Raw genomic sequence first — 9,699 nt, forward strand, 5'->3', positions numbered from 1 at the left:
ACAGAGGTTTAGGTAATACGATCTTGCACTACTGTGGTTTACGTTCGCTCTCTGGACACTTGGGCCTAGAGGATGCTGAGCAGGTGGGGGGAAGGCAGGATAGTGGGGTGCCTAGAAGGCTCACTGTGTGTCCCAGGCCTGAGTGTCTTCAGTGAAAGCTTCCATGACCTTCCAGATTACCACCAGCATGAACCCTGATTGCCCAAGCATCTCCTGTAGTTTCTTCCTATTCTGGTCGGCATTCCTTTAGGTCTTTCCACACCTGTGTTGAATCTCTTCCTGTGAAAGAAATTCCTATGGAAGTATGGACGTTGCTCACCATGGAATATCCTGGAAATATTTCTCACCTGACATGGATGAGCAATTTCACTGAAGCAAGTTTCCTTCTGGAATACAAAATGAATGGTGTGGATTCACACAGGTGCAGACACAATATAGGATTTAAGGTTTTTACAAAACAAGAGGACTAGGGGTGGAGCTTGGTAGTAGAGCATTTCCTTTAGTGTGCTTAAGGCCCTGGATTCTCCCAGCACAGCAAAAACTATGAGGATAAAGGTTTTAATTGACGACAAGTGCAATTTGTTATCCAGTGTGAGGATGGAGCAGGGGTCTTTCTGCCTTGACTTTCCTTCCTGGGTTTTAAGTTCAACCTCACAGTGGAAGCCAGCAGACTCCTGAAACCCCAAGGAGAAACAGAATCTACTTTTGAGTGACAAAAACATATGCTTGTGCAATTCTCTCCTTAAAGATAACCTGAGGCCAGCAGTTGGCCTATTTGTTCTCAACGTGTGTGAGGAAGTATTTTCAGTGCATTCTGGATTCTCACACTCAGCACTTTTACTTGTGAATGGCTGTGCTTCTTAGGAGATGGTATTTTGAGATGTGAAAGTTGGGATTTTTTTTTTCATCTTCCTACTCTACTTTAAAAACAAGATAAGCCTTATGCAAATAGATTCCTGGTAACCACAGTAATACTCTCAACTGTATTTATTGAATTACTGAGTCTTCCTTTACCCTATTAAGTGCCCTATTTGCATACCTGTAATAGAAGCAACATTGATTACATAATAAATCAGTAGGGACATATTGGTGAGTTTATGGCTGTAGGCTGGATTCCGCCTGGCTGAAGCTGGAGGGTCTTCTGGTGGAGAGAGAGAATTTTTCGAAATCCTAAAATTAAAAATCTGGGCACTGGTGGCTCACATGTGTAATCCTAGCTAGTCAGGAGGCTGACATTTAAGGATCACGATTCAAAACCAGCCCAGGCAGGAAAGCCCATGAGAATCTAATCTGTAATTAACCACCCAAAAGCCGAAAGTGGAGCCGCTCCATTGGTAGAGGGCCATTTTAAAGAGAAAGATAGATAGATGGATAGATAGATAGATAGGACTGGGAGTATGTCAAACTGCTTGCAAGGATCTGAATTTTCCCTGGAAGAAAAAATTTTAAATTAAAAGTAGAATTGTAATGTGCCACATTCATTAAAACTATCCTTTGATATATCTTGCTATGTGTTTTACATTCACAAGAAAAGAATAATAGGCTGTTCTCTTGGGCTAACTATGATAACTAATATCTTAAGAACAAATCTTAAGTTTATATGTTGAGGAGTCTTAAGTATTGGAGAGAAAGACACAGAGAGAGAGGAACTTTTCTCAAAAATTACAGGAAACAGAAGGAGGAAGTTGGTGACGGTTTAGTTTTCAACCAGCACAAATTATCATGAATGAAATTCCTCTGAAAGCTATCACAAAAAAAAAAAAAGACTGGAGGATGGTTATGTTCAGATAGCTCAAAAAGCTCCTTAATGTTTAGAACTTCTTTTTTTCAAAGTGGAGTTATTCACCAAAGCCAATTATTGCACTTTTCCAAAAGGAAACACTGAGTCACTCATGAAATGATCTAAGATTTCGAAACTTGCTTACACCATTTTTCCCCCCTCCTTCTCTACCTGTGCCAAAAGTAGGCTCAGAAAAGCTAACCCACAACTGGGGCCTAAAAGCTGGAATCAGGCACCAAATTAGTTCAGGATTGGCCTCATTTTCAGACTTCCAGTGGCTCCAGGGATTCGGGTCCCATCAGGATGGAAGGAGAGCTCAGCACCATGGAGGGGCTGGTTTCCACCTCCAGAGGGCCTGTGATTAACTAGCGCTGGCAGAAGAATTATTTGGCCATACCCCTGGCCTGCCTCCCAGTTTCATGTGTAAAGCTCATGGGCGTGGGCCCCCACATCGGCTAGCCTGTGTTCCTGGGAGGTATTATATATGTGACTACATATTTACAGCCTGAGCCTACAGAGCGTGGCCAGCAGAGGGAACACAGAGGAGATGTTGTTTGACTGGAAAATACCGGCTTCTTGATTCATTTATCATCCCTGTGTGAGCTTAGCCATCACACTGTGGCCAAGAGGCCATCAGCAGATGTTTGTATCAGAAATAAACTGTGAGTGAGGTGGCTTTAACTCGGGACGGCTTCATCCTGTCTCTTTCCTGGGCAGGGAAACCTTTTTAAAAACCTAATTTGAAGTCGATTCCCTTAGAGTGAAACCATCAAGGTTTCTGGATGGGCAATCCTGGAAGCTGTGCTTTTAATTTCTGTAAACAATTAAGTCCATGTAAATAAATAATGTAGACAAAGAAACAATGGCTTGATCCGAACAACATAGAAAAGCTCAAAATTATGCCTCCATAATGCGGTGCCTTTTGTTTGCCCTGTGCTTGCTTTCTTCTTTTTTTGATGCCAGTAAGTGAGAGTTGATCTAATCTACTTCTAGCTTTTTGCCAATTAATTGGAGATGAGTTTCATAGACTTTCCTGCCCAGGCTTTCTTCAAACTCATCCTCAGATCTCAGCTTTCTGAAAATTCCAGGCACCCAGACCTTTCTTAGGTCACAAAGTCAGTCCACTGCAGAGATCACGTAAGGAGCTAGCCCTGGTCTTCCAGTCTTGCTCCTCCAACAGGTCTGCAGAGGGGACTCCACTATTTTCTTTCATATTAAATCTTGCTTTTAGCCAGGCACCTGTGGCTCACACCTGAAAACCTAGCTACACAGGAGCCTCAGGATCTAAGGAACATGGTTCACAGCCAGACTGGGCAGGAAAAGTCCATGAGACTCTTACCTCCCTTGAATTACAACAAAACAAAACAAAACAAAAAACAGGAAGTGGAGCTGTGATTGAAGTGGTAGAGTGCTAGCCTTGAGAAAAAGAAGCCCAGGGACAGTGTCTAGGCTGAGTTCAAGCCCCAGGACCAACCAACCAACAAACAAACAAATAAAAACCCTTGCTTTGAACTTGAAGATTTCCCAAGGAGTGACAGCCTGTGTTCCCACTCCCTCCAGGAAGGAGAACCTTTCTCCACCATGAGGGCAGTCACTGATTGGAAGGAAGGGGGGTGGGACCAGTAGAAAATGGCCACTTCTTTTTTTTCTCTCTGAGTTTATTATTTTATCCCAGTACCTTCCCCCAAATCCCACTCTCGATCTTGAGATTGTAACAAATAATCACTAGTGTTTTTTAATTTCATATGTGTGCTAAATGTTGCACACTTTAAGCAATGGTGTAGAATTGTGGGAAAATTTTTGTTGTTTAGAAATGTATTTTGTTGTTGTTGAGAGATGAGAACTCGAACTCAGTACCGGATGCTTTGTTCCTTGACCCTTTGTTCCTTGGCTCTCTACCAACTGAGCCAAATCTCCAACCCCGGAAAAAAAAATTTTGTTTAACATCTTTCCTTTGTGTGTAATTCACACAGTCACCCACTGCTTGGGGGGGAGGGGGAGGATCATTACTAACACCTAGGTAAACCATCACAAAGTTTGGAAAACGCAAGAATACGAGGATTAAAAACCATGGCTTGGCCTAATTTCCCCACGTGCTTAGGGTGAAACCCCAGGAGACCTTGGACAATCAGTTAGGTTTTACAATCCTGGGGAGGAGGAAGGGTAGCAAAAGGAAGAGGGCTTTATTACTCAGCTAAAAGTCCCTGAGCTCTGCCGGGCTGCCGGGCTGGACTGGGCTGAGCTGGGCGTTGCCAGTGAATTCTGTCTTCCTTGGCCCTTTACCAGAAAGAAGGGTTGTCTGCTGGGAAAGAGGTCGTTTTCATAAACCATCCAAGAAAACTTCTTTACTCCATGATTTCTCCCCCACCCTCGGTTACAAATTCCTCCAGGGGCAGTTTCCTCAGCTCCTATCTGCCTGCCGTGCAGAAGCCATTTGGGGTTGGGGAGCTGTCTGAGGTTACCACATCATCACGATGACCAATGTTTCAGACAGTGCTCCCCAGAGCCCCGTCCCTGCACAACTGAAGCCCCACTGAAACAGCTGGACCCTTATTCACTCATTTAATCCCACTGCAGCCCTGCGGGGTGGGCACTCTGGAAATCCAACTTGAGCACAGAAATGTCAAGCAACCAGACTGAGATCACACAGCTAAGCCAGTCTCTATCCCATTATCTCTGCTGCCAGGAGCTATTTCTACAGCTTGAAGCGGTCAGTGGGTCAGTGAGTCTCCCAGGCTGAGATGGGCTTGCAGATCTTACTCAGTCCAAGAAACAGAAAGTTTTTGTTCTACAATTTTTTCTAATCTCACACAGGAGTCGGGGTGAAAGTCAGGAGTCTCCATGTGGAGACAGACTGAAGAGACGCTTGGAACACAGTGAGAAAGGAGCAGCGTAAAGGGGTTGATCTGTGCCTGGTTTTCCTCTTTACCCTGTCCGATTTCCTTTCAATCTAGGAGGCACCTCACAGGTTACCTCACAAATGCACCACGGCTCCCTCCGCTGGTCAGGGAAGCCGGAAATACAACAGATAACAACAGCTACCGAAGCGCAAGTCCTGAAGCTTCTGAACAAATAACCTTCTGCCAGTACATTCTCATGCGTCTAAAACTTACATGCTAAAATGTTAGTACTTGGAGTTTAGCCACTAGCTGAAGGACTGGTTTTTCTCTCTTAAAAAATAACAACGAATAAGCAAAACAGAAACAGACCATAAAAACAAACTCAACAAAGGAAACTAACAGATTAGATTAGCTAGCCATAAAGCTTAAAAAATACCTATTTTGCTTGATTATCTCTAGCTACTCAAAAAGCAACAAGTAAGCTTTGTTTTACTTGTGATATACTGTGTATATCTGAAAGTATACTTCTGTGTATTTCAATCTCTCATATTTTAACCTGGCAAATATTTTCCAACCTTTAAATATGTGTAATAAGCCAACGATGGCATTTTTTATTAAATAAAGTTTGAACCATGCTTGAACAAGTAAAAAAAAAAATACCACTTTTCATGAAGCATTTACCGTTCTTCAACTGCATTCAATTCTGAATGCAAACTCATTCGGAATCCAAGTAATCATAGTGAGACTAGAAAGCAAGATTAGCTTCTGCTCGCCCTTGGAAAGTGCTTTTATTTGGACCAAATCCTTACTGTCAGTTCAGTTAAGATTTGTCTCCTCTTCCTAAAGGAGAAGCAGAAACTAAAAGGCTAAGTATTTACACACAAACATACATACACACACACTTTTTTTTTTTTTTTTGCCAGTCCTGAGGCTTGAACTCAGGGCCTGGGCACTGTCTTTCAGCTTCTTTTGCTCAAGGCTAGCACTCTACCACTTGAGCCAAGGCCCCACTTCCAGCTTTTTCTGTGTATGTGGTACTGAGGAACTGAACTCAGGGTTTCATTTCATGCATGCTAGACAAGCACTACCACTAAGCCACATTCCCAGCCCTCCACCCCCACATTTTTAAAAATACAGCACACACTCTGGAATATTGCAGGGCAATGTTTTATTGTTTGTATTTGTGCTAGTGCTGCTGTCCCTTAGCTTTTTCCACTCAAGGCTGGTGTTCTACCACTTGAGCCACAACTCCATTCCCGGAATTTTTGTGGCTAATTAATTGAAGGTAAGAGTATCTGGGGGCAGGATAGATTCCATGCTAGCCCAAGCAGGAAAGTCCCTGGGACTTTTATCTCCAATAAATAAACTACCAAAAAAAGCTGGAAGCAGAGCTGGGGCTCAAGTGATAGGGTACTTGAGCAAAAAGAAGTTCAAGGACAATGCACAGGCCCAGGATTGGCACACACATACACACACACACAAAAAGTCTCTGGGATCTGTTTGCCAACGCTGGCTTAAAACCTCAGATGTCAGTCTCCTGAGTAGCTAGGAGTATAGGTGTGAGCCACAGTGCCAGGTTAAATACTAAATAAAGAATACCTGAATGTGAGCATGGAAACTTGATGAATAAACAGAACTGCTCTACCGGGGTGAAGGAGAGGGTAGTGTACACACATGGACACTGGATAAAGGATGGCTTGGGTTTCCTGAAGAACGGTGTGAATGAAATGTATCATGCTATTCACAATGACATGCAACTATAAACTCCCAAATTACTCATTTCTGGAATTTTCCATTTAAGGTTTTCAGACTGAGGTTGACCACAGGTAACTGAAACTTAAGGGAACTGCTGGCTGCTGCAGCAGATACCAGGCAGCTAAGGCTCAGGCAGCTGGCCTGGGGTGGGGGGGGGGGGGGAACTGGCCTCCTCCGTACCACATTCAGGATATGTGTATGAGGTCTACTAACACAGGCCTTAATCAAAGACAAACACAGGGCTGAGATATAGTGGTAGGACACTTGCCGCACACTCCCCATCCCCGGTTAGGACTTCCTCTTGGATGTTTGGCAAACAGTTGTGGTGTTTTCCTGCATGTATGACTGATACATGCACCAGGATGGGAGATTCCCCACAGATATCCAAGTTGCAGTCACAGTGACTTTCTGTACATTTCTTACCAAAGGAGCAGTGAGGCCCTTTGTTCCTAAGAAACACATTAAAATAAAAAATAGCAGTTCCCTTGGAAGTAAGGAATTTAGAGCAGTGGACTGCTGCATACCATGGAAGCTTTCATGGTTTTCTTTTGTCAAAGCTCACATGAAAGCTGGTGGCTCCCACCTATGGTCCTGAATATGGAAGGCTGAGATGAAACAATCGCAGTTCAAAGCCAGCCTGGGTAGAAAAATCCACTGGAGTCTTAGCTCCAACTAAACCAGCGAAAAGCTAGAAGTGGAGCTGTGGCTCGAGTGGTAGAGCACCAGTGTTGAGTGGATAAAGACAAGCAAGAACACAAGACCCCGAGTTCAAGCCCAGTACTGGACCAACAAAGGACAGGAAGGAAAGAAGGAAAGAAGCTAGGTCATGAATTTGACAGACACAGATGAACCTCATGTCAACTGTAGACTTAAGTCCCTTATCAAAGATGGGGTGTCTCGTGGTATACTCAAGATAAGATGGCATTAATGGGGCAATAGAAGGAGTATTGAAGTGCTGAAGAGGATAGATGGAAACCTGCACTCTACCCAATATTAAAAACTAAAACTGTTTAAAGAGTTAAGTGAATTGCTGGGTGGCTCATGCTTGTATCCTAGTTCCTCAGAAGGCTAATATCTGAGTATTGCTGTTCAAAGCCAGTCCAAGCAGACAAAGCCAAGAGACTTATCTCCAATGAAACAGCAAAAGTCTTAAAGCAGAGCTGTGCCTTAGGTGGTATAGCCTCAGTTTGAGGAGAAAATCTGAGATAAAGTCAAGCCCCAGTACCAGCACACACCACACATGCAACAAGTAAAGTCAATTGAGTTAAAAATATACACCCAAAAGATGCGCTGTTTAATGAGCTCCAGACTTGGGGTAACTTCCTTGTTATCTTCCCATCCTTGTTACCAATAGGAATAGAAACATTCTTAAGCATGTGGGTTCCCTTGGGTGCAGCTGAGAGCAAGGCTAGCCCTTCATTTCTTTTGAAATGGACCCACTGTCACTATTTGAGCAGCAGGTGGCTTTGCTGGGGGTTTCATTACTTTTGTTGTTTTTGTGCTGTGGTTTTGGTGGGGGGGGGTTCCTCACCAAGTGCTTGTGCATATATATCCTTGTCAAGTGCTCAAGCCTCATGTTGCTTTTTGTTTGTTTGTTTTGACTGAGCCTGCCACCAGGCTCTACAGTTCCCCAGCTTCCTGTTCCTGATTTGTAATGTTAGATTTTGGTATCAAAAAAAAAAAACAAAAACAACCCCCCCCCCAAACAAAACAAAACCCACTCCAGAAAGCATAGACACTCTAAGAAGTCTCTATCAAATGGTTCACCAACTGACAACCTCAGATTTCCTGTATTTCTCTAAATTGCCTCTCCCCCTTCTTTCTCCTTTCCTTTGTTAATGATTCTGGGGCACCAGCTCTGTCTAGCAGTTTCTAAGTAGATCAGTGGATCAAAGGTGAGGCTTCCTAGAGTAATCAGTGTAATTTCAGCCGAGCAGCCAGCTATTAAAAACCAACCTGCAGGGTTTTTCAAGGACACCCAAGGTATGGACCTGGCAACTGAAATCTGTCATGCAGGCAGTGAGGCACAAGGAAATCGCGTCCGGATTAGGGGTTAGCTACCATCCTGGGCTCTGTGCCCAGGTCCTGGGAGCTGTCTCCCAGGGGCTACACCTGCCTTCAAACGAGGAATGCTACTGCCATAAATGTCACCCAGATGCAGGCATTGGGGGCTCACGCCTGTCATCCTAACTACACAGGAGGCTGAGATCTGAGGTTCCTGGTTTGAAGGCAACCCCCAGCAGGAAAGTCCACAAGACTCTTATCTCCCACAAAAGCTCAGAGAAGAGTGTCCTGGCCTTGAGTTCAAGCCCCAAGACTGTTAAAACTACAAGAGAGCAATAAAAGAGAGTATCAACTCCCAAGCAGCAGTGAAATAATGTAAAACAAATCCACCAGCACCTTTGAGAAAGGCAGATATTAGTTGATTTTTCATTCAAGGCTGGCACTCTACCACTAGAGCTGCAGCTCCACTTCCAGCTCTTTGAGGGCTAACTGAAGATAGTCCCACAGACTTTTCTGCTGCTCTGGCTGTCTTGATTCTTCAACCTCCTCAATAGCTAAAATCACAGGTGTGAGCTATGAGTACTTAGCTGAAAAAAGTAGTCAATCCTGTGCTCAACCTCAGGAAAATATATTTATATTACACCCACAGAAATAATATTCATAGACAGCAAGCATCTTTGAAAAGGGCTGGTCTTGTAGTCAGTTGATGTATATGGCATTTAAAGAAAAAAGGTGGGGGCTGGGAGTGTGGCTTAGCAGTAAAGTGCTTGCCTAGTATGCATGAAGCTCTGGGTTAGATTCCTTAGTAACACATATTCCTTAGTACCACATAAGCAGAAAAAGCCAAAAAAATGTTCACTTTAAAATTATTATGTCCAGGCATTTCATGAACAGAGACATCACAGAGCACTTCTAAAGGTAATAAGTTATTTTTTTTTCCTTCCTTCAGGTTACTTTCTCACAGACCCAGTGCTTTGAGTACATGCCCTATTTTTCCCAACATCAGTCTTTTTTTTTTTTTTTTTTGGTCAGTCCTGGGGCTTGGACTCAGGGCCTGAGCACTGTCCCTGGCTTCTTTTTGCTCACTAGCACTCTGCCACTTGAGCCACAGCGCCACTTCTGGCCGTTTTCTGTATATGTGGTGCTGAGGAATCGAACCCAAGGCCTCACGTATATGAGGCAGGTACTCTTGCCACTAGGCCATATCCCCAGCCCCCCAACATCAGTCTTTTGGGGAGCAAATTTCTATGTAAATCACCTTGAGATATTACCAATATTTCCTGTATTGTTTTTGTTTGGTGACATGCATGCTTCACCATC

Source organism: Perognathus longimembris, chromosome 6 (genome assembly GCF_023159225.1).
Source record: "Perognathus longimembris pacificus isolate PPM17 chromosome 6, ASM2315922v1, whole genome shotgun sequence".
Lineage (NCBI taxonomy): Eukaryota > Metazoa > Chordata > Mammalia > Rodentia > Heteromyidae > Perognathus > Perognathus longimembris.